Source organism: Lactuca virosa, chromosome 4 (assembly GCF_052849685.1).
Source record: "Lactuca virosa cultivar CGN04683 chromosome 4, Lactuca_virosa_CGN04683_v6, whole genome shotgun sequence".
Classification (NCBI taxonomy): Eukaryota; Viridiplantae; Streptophyta; class Magnoliopsida; order Asterales; family Asteraceae; genus Lactuca; species Lactuca virosa.
In genome coordinates, this window is record NC_136429.1 from 243921447 (window position 1) to 243938620 (window position 17174).

The following is a 17174-nucleotide window of genomic DNA, read 5'->3' on the forward strand; positions in this document are numbered from 1 at the left end:
GGATATATTTGGTTGCTAAATAATTTGCTATATCCACATACCATGGCACTTCTCCTGCTAATACCAAGATATACTCATCGGGAAAATCATCCCTAATTTTATCTTCTTCTAACTCCTCCAAAAGTGGGTTCTCTAGTCTTGATAAGTGATCGGCAGCTACGTTTTCCATCCCCTTTTTATCGCGTATTTCGATATCGAACTCTTGTAGAAGTAGGACCCAACGTATCAATCTAGGCTTCGCATCTTGCTTGGCAAATAGATACTTCAACGCGGAGTGATCGGTAAAAACGATTGTCTTGGATAAAACTAAGTATGGCCGGAACTTGTCAAAAGCGTATACCACTGCTAACAGCTCCTTCTCGGTAGTAGTGTAGTTCTCTTGGGTAGGATTCAATGTCTTGCTTGCGTAGTAGATTGGTTGAAAATGTTTATCAACCCTTTGCCCTAAAACAGCACCCACAGCATAATCACTAGCATCACACATTAGCTCGAAAGGAAGATTCCAATTTGGTGCTATCATGATAGGAGTAGTGGTTAATCTTTCCTTTAGCAAATGAAATGCCACATGACACTCCTTGGAAAAATCAAATGGGGCATCCTTCAAGAGTAATTGAGTCAAGGGCCTAGCAATCTTTGAAAAATCTTTAATAAATCGGCGATAAAAGCCCGCATGGCCTAGAAAGCTTCTTACCCCCTTGACATTTGTTGGAGGTGGTAAATTGGCTATCGTATCAACCTTTGCTCTATCCACCTCTATCCCCTTCTTTGAGATCTTGTGACCCAACACAATTCCTTCCTTCACCATAAAATGACACTTCTCCCAATTGAGAACAAGGTTGGTCTTCTCACATCTTGCTAGCATTAGATCCAAGTTGGACAAGCAATCTTCAAAAGAGGACCCGAAAACCGAGAAGTCCTCCATAAAAACCTCCATAAACTTTTCGATCATATCATGAAAGATAGCCATCATGCACCTTTGGAAAGTAGCAGGTGCATTGCATAACCCAAAAGGCATGCGTCTATATGCAAATGTTCCACTCGGGCATGTAAAAGTGGTCTTCTCTTGGTCTTGTGGGTCGATTGGAATTTGAAAGTACCTCGAAAACCCATCGAGAAAACAATAATATAGATGACCAAAAAGCCTCTCGAGCATTTGGTCGATGAATGGCAATGGAAAGTGATCCTTGCATGTGGCTTCATTTAGCTTCCTATAGTCGATGCAAACACGTCACCCGGTTACCGTCCTTGTTGGAGTTAATTCGTTATTTTCATTAGCCACTACCGTCATACCTCCCTTCTTTGGAACCACTTGGACCGGACTCACCCATGGGCTATCGGAGATCGAATAAATGATTATGGCATCTAATAGTTTCACCACCTCCTTTTTCACAACTTCTTGCATGTTCGGGTTGAGTCTTCTTTGGCGTTGTACTACAGCTTTTGATCCATCCTCTAAGTTGATTTTGTGGGAACAATAGGCCGGACTAATTCCCTTGATGTCGGTTATCTTCCATGCTATAGCACCTTGCCTCTTTTTTAGTACACCCACAAGGCTTTCTTTCTCATGTTTGGCCAAATCAGCAGCTATAATTACAGGTTTTTGCTGGCCATCTTCAAGAAATGCGTACTCCAAGTGATCTGGTAGTGCTTTAAGCTCAGTTTTCGTGTTCTGAATGCTGAACACGTCGAGTCCAGTGAGGGAACTCGTCGAGTCCGGGGCAAAATTCGCGATTGTTCGGGGTTCTTCGAATGAACTCGCCGAGTCGGTCGAGGCTACTCGGCGAGTCGAGTTTTCTCCATTTCTAATCAGATAGTTATAATCAGCTTCCTCGAGTAGTCTCTCTATTTCCAGCAGGTCCCTTTCAGCATCAAATTCTTCTTCAAATGTGACGGTGGACTTGTTTGGCTCATCTTCATTCCAATCTTCCAATAATCCTTCCAACATGTCTATCGAAAATTTCGTGTCGTCACTACTCCTTGCATGCTTCATGGCTTGATCAACTCCAAAAGTGACTGATTCGTCTCCTACCCGAAGGGTAAGTTTAGAATCTCGCATGTCGACGATAGCACTTGCCGTATTAAGAAAAGGTCTTCCGAGTATGATCGGGACTTGGGGATCCGCTTCCATGTCTAAAACTATAAAGTCCATGGGGAACACGAACTTGTCCACTTTCACCAAGAGATTTTCACATATTCCCCTAGGGAATGTAACCGTCTTGTTTGCTAGGTGAATTGCCATACGAATGGGCCTTGGCTCTGGAAGATCTAACTTTTTGAAAAACGAGTAAGGCATGAGATTTACACTTGCCCCTGAATCAGCCAATGCGTAAATGGTAGCTAAGTTTCCAAATTGGTAGGGCAATGTTAAGCTTCCCGGATCACCTTTCTTCTTTGGAAGTTTGTTCAACATAGCGGCTGAACAGTTCTCATTTAGGACCACCTTCTTTACTTCTTCCATCTTTTTCCTATTAGTTAGCAGCTCTTTGAGGAATTTTGCATATTTTGGCATTTGTGCAACTGCTTCTATGAATGGCATATTGATCTGAAGAGCCTTTATGTGTTCCAGAAACTTCTGGTAGTCTACTTCATTTTTTTCTTGTCTAGCTCGAACCGGAAAGGGAAGTGGAGGCTGATGTGGATTAACCGGAGGCTGGATTTTCTGTTCAGCTGGTGAACTCGTCGAGTCCATACCGTCGACTCGGCGAGTCGAGTCGGGAATCTGTGTTTCTGCATGCTTCTCTTTATCCTCTTGCACTAGTTTAGGATCTTCATGCTGAATAGGAGTCAGAGGGGTTATAATCTTCCCACTCCTAGTTGTGACAATGTTTATATGTGCACCTTTCGTGTTACTTTCGGTATTGCTCGGAAGTCCACCCGGTCTTCTCTCATTCACTTGTTGTACAAGTTGCCCCAGCTGCTTTTCTATGTTGAGAATAGATGCTTGCTGATTCCTAAGCAAAGCTTGTTCATCTTTCATCATAAGTTGGTGTTCTCTCAACATATTTTGTTGATCTTTAAGTGTAGCATCGGTATCATTGTGTCGTTTCTCGGATGCGGCTACGAATCTTGTAAGCATGTCTTCCAAATCTGATTTCTTTTCATGTACCGGTTCCTCCTTTTGGTAAAAGCCTCTATCTTTTTGCTTATACTTTTCTTCCTTTGTCTTTTTGTACTCATCATATGGTAGCCATTCTTTTCTTGGTTTTCGCCAATTATCATCAAACCTATCACCACTTGAATAGCACACTTGTACCTTCCGGTTCCCATTCTCATCAAGATCACAATCTTTTGTAAGGTGAGGCCCTCTACAGTTTTCACATCCTACCCTAATAGCATGGATGGATTGGTCCATCTTAGTCATTCTTCGGTCCATGCTTTCCAACTTTGCCATCATTGCTGCCATGTCATCGATAATGGAATTCACCGCCCCTCGAGTCAAGTCATTCCTTGGGTTATGGTATTCTTTAGAGTGCTTAGAGAATTCTTCAATTAGTTCTTTGATTACCGGGGGTGCCTTCTTTGTGAGGGGTCCTTGCGAGTCAAGGAGCTTCCTAGTTGTTACATTGACTCCATCATAGAAAATGGAGACTTCTTGTTGGCTATTAAGATCATGATGTGGGCAATTCCTTAGTAGACTTTTGTATCTCTCCCATGCCTCATAAAGGGACTCTCCAGCTTGTTGTTCAAAGTTGGCAATATCTTTCTTCAACTTGGCTATTTTCGAAGGTCGGCAAAACTGGTCAATAAATTCTTCTTTCATCTTAGCCCATGTAGTGATGGATCCGGGAGGGAGTGACTTGAGCCAATCCTTTGCAGCACCTTTGAATGTAACTGGAAGCATATGAAGCAGCTGGGTTTCGTGAGGCACATTGGGAACATTAAAATAATCAGCTACATCGTTGACTTCATCCAAGTGTTTATAGGCATCTTCGTGGTCTTTTTCGTAGAAGGGAATTTCCTTGAGTTGAGCAAGTATGTGGCCCTTTAGTTCGAAAGTGGCAGTAGCGGGAATTGCGGGTTGCACAAGTCTCGGGCCGGTATCGTCACGTATTCTCTTCTTCCATTCTCCCATGGGAACTTCATCGATGTTAGCCATGGGATTAGCTAGTTCGCCTTCAAAGTCGCTTTCTTCTTCGTATTCGGTTTCGTAGTCGTATTCGAACTCGGCTTTTTTTGGATTATCTTCAATATTCTCTAACTTGCTTTCTTCGCTCTTTCGACTGTTGGTCTCTCCTGGCTTCTTGTTCTTTTTCTTCCCAAAAACCGTTTTCAAGCTCGTCAAAGGTGACTTCTTAGGCGTATTAGAGCTTTCAACCTCCTTGCCTTTGTTTTTCCTCAAAGCTGATTCTGGGTCTTCAAGTGGAGGAACCAGGGGTGTGTTGAATCCTCTGGTCATGTAATGCCTGCAAACAAAACAAGAAAAACGCGTAAAAAGAACAAAAATAAAATAAAATATGAAACTGTGTAGCAGTCACGGACTCGCCGAGTTGCTTCGATTGCACTCGGCGAGTTCAGCGCAGAAACAGAAAAATTACTTACTAACTTCTGAAAACGAAAAACTATTAAAACTTATCCTAATTACTAAATTACCTAAGAAATAACTTTGTGCAAGATAAATCTCATACAAAGGATCGATAAAACTAGAAATTAGAATTAATTTTTGAACCGTTCCCCGGCAACGGCGCCAAAAACTTGATGTGTGTAAACTCAACTAGTTTTAAACCTACTTTTAATTATAAATTAACACACAAAAGGCAGTGGACCTATCAGTTGTGGTATGGCTAAATAAGTAGGGTATCGAACTCAGGGAACGGAAAATTAAAACTAATAACTAATATTATCTAAAAGACAAGTAATAAAATTAGGGTTTTCTCTAGTTTTACAAGACTAGAAACTTAAACTAAAACTTAACTAATCAATCTAATAGCTGAAAACACGTAAAAACAACTAAATTCAATGATCAAAAGGGTTTCTGTTTAGGTTCAACTCATTTACTCCTATGGTTAATTTTTATGTTAATGTAATAGATTAATTGTTATTGGTTACCGATTATGGTGATTAGATTCACATTCGTTATTACCAATCCTTAAGAAATAGATTAATTTAAGAAGTGATCAAGTGTTTAAACTAATAAACCTCCTAGTTCAATTATTCGGATTAAATAAGACTTGTAATTAGCTAATTGAATTGGTGATTCAACTAACCTCTTGTTGATGGTGTATCAATCAAGCTCACACATTAATTTACCAATTCTCTAGTTAATCCTAGTTTCATATTCATTATTCCTAGGCATATAGCAATGTGTTCACATAAATTTATATGAGATAAGCAATCAAGAGATGTTCATGCAACTTAATTACTTAGCAATTAACAGAAAATAGTTATGGTTAATGCATAAGGGTCTTTAACAAGCTTAAGTTAACAAAATCACCAATTAATAATTAATCAAAAGAGAGTGTATCAAATCATAGGAGCAAATTCGTCTTCCTAAACAGAAACTAACTAATTTAGTTCATGATTTCAGTATATGAAAACCTAAGAACGAATCTAAATAAACCAAACATCATTCTATTCAAAGGTAAAGTAGAAAATTAACTAGATTGCCTTATTCTTTTGAGATTAGGGTTCTTCACACGTTCTTCTGATCTCCAGCAAGTTCCTTAGTCGCCAAGTAAGTTCTCCAAAAGCTAGAGAGCCCTTCATTCAGATTTGTGGCTTCTATTTATAGATATCTCAAAATAGGGGCTACTCGTCGAGTAGCCCACCGACTCGTCGAGTCCCTTTGTTGAATCCGTATGCGGCAATGACTTCTCGTATTTCTTCGTGAACCTTCGTATGTACTCGTCGAGTAGTCGTCCCTACTCACCGAGTAGCTTCAGAATTAAGCATTTTCCTTCTTTCTTCCATTCCCGAGCTTTCGATCGTGACTCCTGTTTCCTTTTGCTTCCGAGCTTCCCTTCTGGACTGAAAATATAATTTGAATAATATTAAGTACCTTTTGTCCATAAAATGTAAATAATTAGCTAATAAATGATATAAATCTATACTAAAAATATAGCTAAGTTTGCAAATATCAGAGAAGTTAGAGAGAGAAAGAAAGGCTTATGGTGTGAAGAAAATATGAGGAATTCATCCTTTATTAATAGGGGTTTTATCATAGAGTAGGCCCTAAGTTTCGTCCGTATCGTCCGTGTATGAGATCTGTTTTCTACATTCTTTATATCAACGTATCGGTATTTACAAGTACTACAACTTTCATTTAGACCCCGTCAGCTAATTCTTATTCTATCTCCGATTTACAAAATTGTATCGAATTTATCGCGCTCAAAGAGTAGGGACTAAGTTTCGTCCATATCTTTAACATACAAGCTCTATTATCAAAGTTATTTATATCCACACGTTGGTATTTACGAGTACTACAACTTTCATTTAGACCTCGTCGGTTAATTCTCTTTCTATCTCAGATTTACAAAACCGTATCGAATTCGCCGTGCTCGAAGAGTAGGGACTAAGTTTCGTCCATATCTTTCGCATACGAGCTCCATTTTCAACTTTCTTTTTATCATTGAAACCCTATTAACAATATATTCATTTCTCGTTTAGATTATTTTGGCTAAAAATCGACCGATCTAAAATTCGAATTCCTGACTACACACTGTTATGCCAAATCTTAGAAAATTCATAACTTCCTCATACGAAGTCAGAATTGGACGTTATTTTTATGCAAACTCTCGTTTTGACGTATAATAAAACTTTCATTTAGATCTCTAAGTCTAAAAAGTAGTTTATCAAAAATTCACTTTTTACGTTACGCGGTGTCGTGCCGATTTAACCGTAAAATTTCGACATGTCATAACTTCTTCGTTATAACTCGGATTTTGGCGTTCTTTATATGTACGGAACCCTTGTGACATATACTATAACTTGGTTGAGATTATTTATTATAAATAATATTCCATCAAAAAGTCATTTTTGACACTCATTGTCTCTAAATTGACTAGCCCGAATCTGCGGATGTTACAATTATCTCCCCCTTAGAATGATTACGTCGCGGAATCATCAACAAAACAGGGTTGTATAATGATTCCATACGTTATCTCTTCATCCTAGGTAATAATCGTAACTTCTATGTTCCTTCGAATGTGTATCTAACTCTTGGTCCTCTTTACTGCAAGCGGTGCTCGATATTGCACCCGCTCTCTGTCTCATGTTAGACTCTTAATCATGACCTTTATGTCACAATATCGATTTTTATTGGAGACTCCTTTTTCTTCTTATAAACTTAGGATAAGTTCTTTGATTACCACAATAGACCGATGGGTCACGTTCTAATGACATCTCATCGTATGATACAACGCTTAGAATCAGGTCTTTTAGAGTCAAATTCCAGAACAAAATATACCTTCCTTCATATTCTAATGCGATATAATCACATTCTAGCATGTAGAACTTCTAGCTACAAGCTTCTTACTTTAACGGTTATTCGCGATACTTCTATTGATCGCTTCAATTATCTTTCACATCAATATTTTGTCTTAAGTCAGATGCTACATTGATCTTGGTTCTCTGAACCATGTAACATACTCATCTTAGTCGGACTCAACATGATACGACCACTAGGGTTGGAATAATAATCATCTTCTTAGTCATTACCGAAACGCTGGTAACGACATACATGAACAAAACGGAATCAATTACTAGCGCCTTGGTAACCTTGTGACTTTCCTTGATCCAAGTGTGAGTCATGTGCTTCCGTAGTATAGGCCTCTACTACCATCCACACCTACTCATACTCGTGCCAAGTATTGTCTCGCAGTTTTCCAAGTCACCATTCAAGAAAATCATATAGCAACTTAACACATCAGATAACATAACCAAAGTTTATATTAATTCTTGAAACGATTACATAGATGTTAACATTCATCCTATATTATGCTTCTAATAAGCTACGCCACATGATACCATCCACATGGCTACTTCATAACTTGATCTTCGGATATCGGTCCTCACTCCTGATTCCTTGCATTGTCAGCTGCTTCGTCAATGATCATATGGAATGCTCTTGCCTTCGACTTTGGTGGCACATTTTGCTTTGTAGCCCCTTCCTTATTCAGGTAGTCTTGCTTGAAGTGTCCTTATCCACAGCACTTAAAGCAGATTTCTCTCTGGGTTGTGCATTCGTGGGCATAGTGACCAGTCCTCCCGCATTTGAAGCAGGTTACCTCTTTAGGACATCTCCCGGTGTGTTTCCTTCTGCATTTGTGACACCACCTTTCTTCATTACTATCCCCATATATCTTGTCATTGGGGTCAGTCTTTAGGAACTTATTTCTCTTTTCGGATCTTGAGGATCCCTCAATGTTCCTATTCTCGCCTACCTCAGCTCTTTCCAAACCCTTTTCCTTAAGTTGGATCTCCACATTCTTGGCTACTCTAACGGCTGTCTTCAAGGTAGTTGTCATTTTTACTGTTGCACCAAATTCTATTGGCAACCCATTAGTAAACATATCTATCTTGGAGAGTTCAGTAGGCACCAAGTAGGGAAATAGCTTCATCTTCTCGGTGAATGCGGTGGAATACTCGTCCACACTCATCTTCCAATTCCCTAGGTTCGGAAACTCGTTGTTTAGGTCTATCAGATCTATTTCGGAGCAGTATTGCAATTTTAAATGCTCCATGAATGCTTCCCAAGACATCCTCAGGGCTTCTCCCCGTGGCATTGTATCTCCTAACAACTTCCACCAACTTAAAACTCCGGTCTTTAGTTGTCTAACTGCAAATATGGTTTTTTGTTTATCGCTGCAGTTACAGCTTTCAAATACCATTTCCATATCGGAGATCCAGTCCATGATCTCTACAGGCTTCGGGCTTCTAGAAAGACTTGGTGGCTTGTAACCCAAGAAATTCTTATACATGCGCCCATCCCTGTCAATCCTTCTGTCCGGGTCGTTTCTCTTGACTACTCAGGGTCCAACTTGACTCACCGTACAACTGTAATTTCCCGCCTCTGACAACTCTTCATTCAGCTCGGGCTGTTCAACAGGCACCGTAGGTTCATCCTGATTTTGTTGAAGCAAACGACTTGTTTCTTCCATTTGACGATCCAACATCATTTGGATCATCGTTTTCACTCCGGCCATCGTGATTGGCTCAGGTGCAGCTGCTACTACAGGTACTTTCTCAATCACTTGGGGCTGAGGTTGTTGATTCTTGTTTCCATTCACGTTTCCAACTCCACTTCGGGTCCTTGCCATTTTGATCTATACACCAAATCAGATGTTTGGTGTGTAATGACGAGAATTAAGATAGGAAATATTTTATTTACGATCGACGTGTAAATCTCCCTATCACTCCGAAAAGTTACATGCCAGTTCTAATACCGTAATTACCATTTAGAAATCTGAACACATAAAATTTCCAGATCCGGTCGGCAACAGACCATAGATCCGATTAAACGATAGTATCATAAAGCATCACAAATCATTTAGCACATAAAAGCATGTTAGGCATCTTCCCTAAATAAGCTAGTGCTTGTGTCTATTCAGGTGTACTACCTAAAATATATTAGACACACTCAACTCACAATCATTGCTTAGCATTCTAAGTTTAAGTCTAGAAATAAATCCTTATTCCTAGTTCGCTTAAACTAATGCTCTAATACCAACTGTGACATCCCCATTTTTACGGCCAGAAAAGACCGATTTGTTTATGCTTTATTTTGAAAATCAGAGTATCTTTTAAAGAAATATGTTACGGAATTTGTTCCCAGAAAAACATGATAAATATGTAATCAAAGCATTTCCGAAGAAATGTATTTTATTCCTTTTAAAACGTTGGGATTTCATCATCAATACAGAACATAAGCATAAACAGACCTTACATTCATTTACACTACTAATCTACATCTCCTTAATCTCTCAGTGTAATGTAGCTTCATATCGACACCTGTGATACAAATAAACTGAGTGGTTCAGGTTGGGAAACCTGGTGAGTACATAGGGATTTCAATCCCACAATGTTATATCATATACATATATATATATATATATATATATATATATATATATATATATATATATATATATATATATATATATATTAGAACTCGCAAGTATACAATTTCACCATGTATAAACAACTCTTACCCCACCCCGTCAATCCTCTCAACGACACTGTCCATTCTCTCGGATCTAAAATTTACCTTTTTACTTAATCCATACTCTCGGATCTAATCCATGCTCTCGGATCAATAATTACGCCCATTCCATACTCTCAGACTAGGGACAATTGTCTCTGTCTAAATCCATACTCTCGGATTAATGACAAATAACTATGTCCTATCCATACTCTCGGACTAAGGACAACTGACTTTGGCTTAATCTATGCTCTCGGATTAATGACAAATGATTGTGCCCAATCGATACTCTCGGACTAGGGACAAATGACTATGTCTAATCCTTGCTCCCGGATCAATGACATAATTTAAAGTTCTATTCTCCGTGTATATCACACTCGTACTCATAAGAAGATACTACCCAATATTCCTCATAATTAATTTAGGTTTACTTTTTATCCTATGTCATCATATATTAGCAGGTATGCTCTTTTACACATATTTCAGGCAACATCAAATATTTCACACATAAACATATATTTAATACTTTAATCAATACTTGTAGTAAAATCATGTTCATGAAAGGGACTATGCACTCACTTGTTAAGGTGGTGATTCCGAACTCAGACAGCGCTTCGCTTCTTAAAAATAATTTCCTACGACGAAACCTAGTATTATTACCACTAGATTTTAGTCTAATACTTATTGCGACTAAGTATTAGTCTAGATTAATCATTAACTCAGAGTCTACTTCATGATCTATCAAGTAAGGAACAACCAGGTAGGATCATATCGGTGGTAGGGTTCGTTTGGTATACGAAGTATACTGTTTGGAAATCCCACTTTAAACACCTCACTAAATCACAACCTATACATCATCCCCATAAGTAGATCAATCAGTATAATTACTTTGAATCACTGATAAATCTTTTTTATATGTTCATAATAACGATATTATATTTAAATATAAGTTATATTTAAAGTAGGGTAGGCGTATCTCACTTACAACGGGTTTTGCTAAAAACCGGGTTCCGCTGGAGCAGAGCTTCTGAGCCGACAAGCTCTTTTTCTCGGAGCCTTCGATAGGTCATAACTTCTTCATTATAACTCGGATTTCGGTGTTCTTTATATGTACGGAACCCTTGTGACGTATACTATAACTTGGTTGAGATTATTTATTATAAATTGACTAGCCCGAATCTGCGGGCGTTACAAAGGTAGGAGTCCCAACTCCCACCGAAATCGATCACATAGGCTTGCAACATTTCTTCGAGCGTCTGGATGGTCCTCCCACTCTGGTCATCCGTCTGTGGATGACAAGACGTGCTAAACTGCAATTTCATACCCAATTCCTCGTCAAACCTCTGCCAAAATCGAGAAGTGAACCGAACATATCGATCAGATACAATAGAAACCGGAACACCATGTCGAGCAAAAATCCCGCTTGCATAAATGTCGGCCAATTTCTCGGCCGAGGAGCTCTCCCAAATAAATAGAAAGTCAGAACTCTTGGTCAGACAGTCCACTATTATCCATATCGCATCAAATCCCTTAGCCATACGAGGTAACTTGGTGATCAAATCCATGGTGATTTGTTCCTATTTCCATATGGGAACATCCAAAGGCTGAAGCTTGCCATGCGGCCTCTGGTGCTCGGCCTTGACCATCCGACAAGTCAAGCACCTCTCAACATACCACGCTATCTCCCTCTTCATAAACGGCCACCAAACACTAAGTCTCAAATCCTGATACATCTTGGTGGTTCTAGGGTGTATCAAAAATCTAGAATTATGTGTCTCCTACAACACGGTCCGCCTAATCCCACCAAAATCTGGCACCCAAACCCGACCACATCGGGTCAATAATCCACGACCATTGGTAGAAAACCTGTCAATCTCACCCATGATTTGCTCCTGTTTCCAATTCTCCTTCTTGACTCCCTCGGCCTGAGCCTCCCTAATCAAATCCAGAAGTAGAGAATTGGTCGAAATCCTCATACATACGCTCCTAACAGAAGAACTAGCCGACTTGTGGCTCAAAGCATCAGCGACCATGTTCGCTTTCCCCGGGTGGTACAAAATCTCGCAGTCATAATCCTTGACCACGTCAAGCCACCTACATTGTCTAATATTTAGATTCAACTGATCCATGAGATATCTCAAACTCTTGTGATCCGTGTAGATGGTACATCGGACCCCATACAGATAGTGCCACCAAATCTTGAGGGCAACCACCACCGACCCCAACTCTAGATCATGTGTCGGATACCGAACCTCATGCGCATTCAGCTTCTTGGAAGCATAAGCAATACCCTCCCTCTCTGAATGAGTACTGCCCCCAAACTGGTGATGGATGCATCACAATATACAACAAAATCCTCAACACCCTCGAGAAGAGTCAATATTGGGGCCTCACATAACTTCTACCTCAGCGTCTCGAATGCAGCATGCTACTCAGGCCCCCTGTAAAAATCCACGCCCTTCCTTTTCATATGAGTGAGGGGTACAACGACCTTGTAGAAATCCTGAATAAATCTCTGATAATACCCGGCTAAACCCAGAAAACTCCTGATCTTCGAGGGGGTCTTCGGGACCTCTCACTGCATAACAGCATGAATCTTGGTCGGGTTGACCAAAATCCCATTCTGGTTCACGAGGTGTCCCAAGAACTGGACCTCCTGTAACCAAAACTCACACTTCGAGAACTTGGCATATAACCGTTCCCGCCTCAAAACTCCTATAAGCTCCCGAAGTTGCTCCTCATATTGCTCCTTGGTCTTGGAATAGACCAAGATATAATTGATGAAAACAATAGATGATCGATCGAGCATCAGCCTACACACTTGATTCATCAAATCCATAAATGTTGCAGGCGCATTGGTGAGCCCAAACGACATCACCAAGAACTCATAATTACCATAACGATTTTGAAACATTGACCTCAAATAGATCTTAGAGAACCAAGATGCATCCTGCAGTTGATCGAAAAGGTCATCAATCCGTGGAAGTGGGTAACGGTTCTTCACTGTAAACTTGTTCAACTCTTGATAATCAATACACATGTGGTGGGACCCATCCTTCTTCTTCACAAATAAAATTGGCGCTCCTCAAGGTGAACTACTCGGTTTGATAAACTGCTTCCACGACAGCTCCTGAAGCTGAGAGGACAAATCCTACATCTCTGGTGGTGCTATTATGTATGGTGCCTTAGCAATCAGGGACGTGCCATGAACCAAATCAATCTTAAACTCAACCTGCCTCTTAGGAGGCACACTAGGTAATTTCTCTGGAAACACATCTGGGAACTCTCTAACTACGGGCACATCCGAAACCAAGGCCTCCTTTCCGACCCGAGTGTCAACGACATACGTGAGGTAACCCATACATCCATGTTGTAGATACTGCCAAGCCCTGGCAGCAGAACAAAAGGCTGATCCAACCCTGTTACCTTCTCCATAAATAACCAGATCTCCCCCACTTGGGTCCAAACTACCACCCGCTGACCCTCACGGTCAATCATTGCACCAAATCTACTCAACCAGTCCATCCTTACTATCATGTACACATCCCCCATAATGATAGGGATCAGATCATTCGGGTAAGACACCCCGAAAATCTCCAAAACGCAATCCCAAAAAATGCTAGATATAGAACTCCCGTACTCGTTGGTGATGGAAACTCGCAACAAACACTCTAACTCTCCAAGAGACACATTATTACTCCTACTTAAGGATTAAGACACAAAGGACTGACTCGCACCCGAGTCACAAAGCACAAGAGCAGACAAGGAATTCACTAAGAAGGTACCTAGCAGAATCATAAACATAAGCATACCATAAAATAATTTGACAGAATAATAAATGAAAACCTACCAGTAACGACGTTTGGCGCTGTCATGGCCTCCTTTTCTTTGAGCTAGAAAGCACGACCTCAAGCCCTCAGGGGCTCCGCCCTTCCCTGGCATCCATCAATGATCCTCGAAGTGGCCAGGGCTAGAGCCTGCATAGGTCTGGCAGCAAACAAAGGACACTGGGCCTTCATATGGCCCACCTGATCACAATGGTAAAAAATGCTGGTGCTCGGTACTGGGGCCTGCTAGAGATAATAACTCGCATAATGTCACTCATTTCCACACTTGTGGCATCCAGAAGAAGATCGAAAAATAACCGCATGAACCTTGCCACACTTTCCACAAGTGCGGCCCCTCTGTCCTTTATATCGTGCATCAACGGGATTGAACCGCTTGGTTGCAGGCTGTGACTGAATGGGAGCCTGCCTCTACTCCCTCATTTGGGTCTCTATCTCAATCTCTCGCCTCGTTGTAGCATCATGAAGCTCATCGAGGGTACTATAACGCTGGGGAGACACAAATTGTCGAATATCAGTCTTGAACATGCTCAAGTATCGCGTCATTTGGGCCTGCTCCGAAGCAGCAAACTCAGGACATAATAGATCCCTCTCAGTGAACATCTTGGTGATCTCCATCACCGTCCTCGTCGTCTGTCTGAAATCCAGGTACTCCTGAGCCAATCTCGCCCTCTCAACCAGGGGAACATATCTCATGCAAAACATCTTCAAGAACTGCTCCTAAGTAATAGCAGTCTTCTGTTTCAGAGTATAAGAACCGGTCACCAAGTTCCACCAGTCCTTCGCGTCCAGTTGAAGATGGTTCAGGGCGCACCTAACCTTCCAGACCTCCGGACTAGAACAGGTGAAGAATCAGCCCTCCACATCATAAATCCATCGTATAGCCATAATCGGGTCCTTGACCCCATCAAACTCTGGGGCTTCGTGTTGCTGAAGTCCTCGTACTGCACTGAACCTCCTCATCGGCCTCTCGTGAACACCATACTAAAAATGAACCAAAAATATATGAAAAATCCACAATTATACTGTTACCACCATCACAGAGAGTCTAAACCCTCGGGGTTTGTGACTTCCTTGCTACGTGTACGGGTCCTATGTTTCCAGTAGTACGGGACCATACTACCTTCCACACCTACCTGTATTTGTCTCAACGGATCATCATAGACTACCCTAAAACAAACCCATAACTATGATATACATTCATCCTATATTCACTCTCTCGGGAGTGGCTAACCATTCCTCTAATAGCATGCTACACCCATACTCACTCATGAAACTTCCACCAACCCTACAGCCGCTCGTGCATGCTAATCATACATAACACTGGATCTCATAGACAGTTAAATACTTGATTCTACCCTAATCCCACAACCAAACAAAGAACAGGAAATAAAGCTAAACCAAACATTCTCATGCTATAGAATCTTAGTTATGTACAATATGATGCACACACTAAGCAACTACAGTAATGCTGTCAATTTCATCTAACATATAAGAAGCTCTCCTAAACTATCATGCATCGTACATCAAGAAATTCTATCATGCAATTCCTGAAGATTCTTAGCCTATCACTAGCATGCAGCTGTATCATAAACATCATAAACAAATAACAGTGTGGGTAACTTGGGGTATACTTTCTTGCTCCGGCTAATCGTACACATCTCATCCTTCCTTGGTTACTTTTGAAAACAATTTTTTGAAAAATCATTTTGAAAATTCTAATAGATCCTTAGTTTGAGTCTGGATTCACACGAATGATCATCCAATTCTATCAAACCAGGGCTCTGATACCAGCTTGTAACATCCCAAAATCACAATTAAAATTTTCCATTGTTAATTAAAGATACATCATTGTTTTCAATCAACCCAATTCATAAAAACCCAAGATCAAGTACAAATGTTCCAAAATCAATGTATCATAACATCTACAAAACATACTACCAAAGGATGTGTACGATCACATCTTTGCTTTCCCCCGATCATCTGAAGTACCTGAAACATAAAACTTAAACTGTAAGCAAAAGCTTAGTGAGTTCCCCCAAAAGTACCACACACAACCATGACAGATAACAACATGCATAAATGAGCCTTCAACCTGACTGTACCGCCTCACAGGGCATACAACCTATCTGGACCGCTCTCCGGGCCTTCGGCATGAATGGACCGCCTTGTAGGCCTTAAGTTTATCCAGAACGTCCTGGGTATCTTGGACTTCAGCTCAAATCAGGACCGCCTCAACCCAACAACCATAACATATCAACATATACAATAATAACCAGCAACACAGGTAATCATACTTATCTACTAATCTAACGCATACTCGGTGAACACAAGTAATCATACAGACTTACCAATCTAACACATACTCGGCATAACATCAATCCAATATACCAGGATACATAATCCAGTGGGCCGGCATTGCTGCCTTCAACCCATAAGCACAGTGAGGAAAACTCACCTCACAGTCTGAAAGATAGAAAAATAAAGTATGTTGCTCCAAATGCCAACTCTACAGGTCACCTATACAACAAACAATTACCTATACTCAAACTTCAGCCAAAAATACCCAAAAATCCCCTAAGTCAAACTTGGTCAAATTCAACGGTCAATGGTCAAATTCAAAGTCAACTTCAGCTAGTTGCCACGTCGTGGCTGCTAATCGATAGAACAGACGGGTCTCGACCTAGTCGCCATGCCGTGGCAACCTAAGCCATGCCATGAGGACTGATTTGGGCAGCTTAAACCATTAAGTCATTTTTCTCCAACCTCAAGAGCTCCAAATCTCAGATCTAGTCTTTCTCGTAGTCTTGATGGATAAAGTTTCCTACTTTATTCCTCAAGACCCCTTAATAAGTCAAGATCCCAAACCCTAACTCCTACGGACAACATAATGCATCAAGACTCTCATTAAGCACCCAATCCTTAGAGTTGCACCTCCAAAGTTTCCAGAATGACTTCATACTCCTAATAAACCCTAAAAATCATGACTTTATGTACATGCATGTCTAATGTATGTCCTTTCCATTTTAGGTCAAAAACTAGGGTTTAATGACCAAACCTCCATGCATGACACCAAAACTCATTCATAATTCAAATCCAATACACCAATTACTCTATTTGCCCTAGAGATTCATAAAGTTGCAAACTTTATGAGATCCCACCACTCAAATGACATCAAGACATGGAGGTTGAAT

General features: G+C 40.5%; 1 non-coding gene across 1 annotated transcript; it reads left to right on the top strand.

Moving 5' to 3' along the window:
* Positions 1 to 3605: 3605 nt before the first annotated feature.
* On the top strand, positions 3606 to 3712 carry LOC145110163 (small nucleolar RNA R71). Its single transcript, XR_013709543.1, has one exon. It is a non-coding gene; the product is annotated as a small nucleolar RNA R71 (small nucleolar RNA).
* The last annotated feature ends 13462 nt before the right edge of the window (positions 3713 to 17174 follow it).